This window comes from Quercus lobata, chromosome 4 (genome assembly GCF_001633185.2).
Source record: "Quercus lobata isolate SW786 chromosome 4, ValleyOak3.0 Primary Assembly, whole genome shotgun sequence".
Taxonomy (NCBI): domain Eukaryota; kingdom Viridiplantae; phylum Streptophyta; class Magnoliopsida; order Fagales; family Fagaceae; genus Quercus; species Quercus lobata.
Window position 1 is genome coordinate 9,774,029 of NC_044907.1, and position 2,825 is coordinate 9,776,853.

General features: G+C 38.9%; 1 pseudogene; it reads right to left on the minus strand.

Moving 5' to 3' along the window:
• On the minus strand, positions 1 to 2,343 carry LOC115988144 (annotated as a pseudogene).
• Positions 2,344 to 2,825: the final 482 nt, after the last annotated feature.

Here is a 2,825-nt window from a genome sequence, read left to right on the forward strand (position 1 = left end):
ACATTTTTTTAACAAAATAATACCTTAACATTCCAATTCTAGCTCTTGGCATGATTCATCTCCCAGTCAGTTTTGTGAATGGGCTAAGTTGGCTTCCACTGGAAAACTTTTCAGCATCCTCCTTGAATGAAGGAGGCATGGCTGGCCACACAAAAGCAGGTCTTTCTGTGGGCACCAGTGGTGGAGGCACTTCCCCTGTAAGTACCTGTAAAACTGTTCTCATGGAGGGTCTCTGGTGTGGATTTGGATGGCAACAAGCCAATGCCAAAACAGGCATGCTCAGCATTCCTTCCTCGTCAAATTCCTTGGTTAATCTCGAATCAATGGCATCAAGTATCCTTTCCTTCCTGTGAAGATCCCATAGCCAATGCACAATGTTGTTGTTGTAGTCACTTTGCTCATTCTGATTTCCAGGCTTCCTTCCACTGACAACTTCCAATACAAGAACACCAAATGCATAGACATCTGTTTCAACAGTTGCCCTACCAGTAAGAAAAGTTTCTGGAGCCATATAACCTGGTGTTCCTGCAATGACTTTTGTTGTGTGGTGAGTATTTTCGCTTTGTTGAAGGGTACGAGCTAGTCCAAAGTCTCCCAACTTTGCATTGAACTCCGAGTCTAACATTATATTGCTGGCTTTTATGTCTCGATGAAGCACCCTCTTTTCACACCCATCATGAAGATAATCCAATGCCTGAGCCACCCCATAAATTATGGTGTGCCTTCTTTCCCATCCGAGTGTTGGTTCCTCCATGCCTAGTTCCTCATTGCCATATATGAACCTGTCTAGGCTACAATTTGGCATGAACTCGTACACAAGAAGAAGCTCATGCCTTTCATAACACCAGCCGATCAGTCTCACAAGATTCCTGTGATGGAGGCTACCAATTGTTGTGACTTCTGCTATGAATTCTTGTTTGCCTTGACTTGAATCCTTTGAGATTCTCTTGACAGCTACCTCCTTACTTGCTAAGAATCCCTTATAGACTGTTCCAAAGCCACCTTTTCCAAGCTTGTTTCTGGGGTTGAAGTTGCCAGTTGCCTTTCTCAGATCTTTGAATTTGAATTTTTGTGGAGCCATAGAGGACCCTTGAATCAGGTCTTCTATCCTTGGATATGCATCCTCTGGTTGCTCTCTGTGTTTCCTCTGCCAATACAAGTAAAATGCAAACATGCTAAATACAATAAGCATTGCTGGAACTGTGATCCATGCCCACAACAGCACTGCTGGAACTGGAACTGGAACTGGAACTGCTGTGTGTGTTTCATCAGCAATTTTTGAACCATGGAATTCCCACGATCTTAAGCAGTTTATTTGAATGGCATCGCCGGTTGAAGCTGAGAATCCCACAAAAACTGTCTCTGGAAGATAGCTAGAGAGCTCAAGAGGCCGAGAAATCAGCTTATACTCACTTGTTTTATTTGTCTTAGCAGAGATATTCATCACTTTGCCATCATACTGAACCCTTACCTTTATTGCATCATACAAATATGTTTCAGAAAGATTGATCCCATACTTGGTTAAAGATACTTGTTCGATTGAGTGGATGCTATTTACATCCAACCCAACATGGTTATCATCAAGATCTTGGTAGCTCTGTCTTGTGTCAAATTCTATTGCCACTATTTGAGCTTGATGGGATCCATTGGTGCTTTCATTTACAATCCCTAGCCATTGTCCACTGCTATTCTGTGGAAGAATTGGATCTGCAGCTAATATAAAGGCCATGCCTTCACCTATTGGAGACCCTTCCTTCAAATTTGGAGTGATTCTAAGATCAAAGTTGGTATTGAAAGATGCTGTGTTGTTTTTTCTCTTGCTCCACAATCTGAATGGCTCTTTGTGAAAGATACGACCAGAATAATTTGTGATAGGATCATTCCTAACATCTGGAGTAACTTGGACTGCATTCAAATAAATTCTAGCGTTCCCAATCAAATTTAGTTTATGCTCATCTTCTTTTTGGAAGGTTCAAAAATTAAAATCTAAGCACCCTACTTGAGTAAGAGCTCCACCCAAGAGGACTGCTAACAAAAGGGACCAAACTACCTGTGAAAAGCACATTCTCCCTATGGAAAACACAAAAATGGTTTTAATAGGTATCAGGATTTCAATTTTTTTCTGGCAAGGTTAAGAACACTGATTCAGAAAAATGAAGGCAAAGTTTCGGTATTTAAGACAATATTGTATAGCGTATACGGAAAAGTATTGAGTTTATTTGAGTTCTAAAACAGAGAAATTACCCCGTACTTTCTACAATTTGTTTTTTTCTTTTTTAAATGTTCAACGAAGGCAAAGTTTCGGAATTTAAGACAATATTGTATAGCGTATACGGAAAAGTATTAAGTACCCTGTACTTTCTACAATTTGTTTTTTTCTTTTTTAAATGTTCAACGAAGGCGAAGTTACGGAATTTAATAAGACAATATTGTATAGCGTATACGGAAAAGTATTAAGTTTATTTGAGTTATAAAACAGAGAAATTACCCTGTACTTTCTAGAATTTGTTTTTTTCTTTTTTAAATGTTTGTGAGAGTGCTTTTTTCTTTAGCACACAAGCCCAAGGATCCTGGGCCAAATAGTTATATTTTGGTGGACTGGACTTGGTTCACCGCAGCTAAATATGGGCTGATTACGAACCAAGTTGTGTGCAAGTCATATAAATCTCCTCAAGGCAAAAATGCGATTCCTCCTAAGCAATAAAATACCATTATAAGTGTTTTAGTATCATAAAAGGATCCTTCACTTTTACAAAACAAGTAAAATAGATGTTCATAATATTCACAATGAGAAAGAGATTGAAATAGAATATTTAAGGCTTATC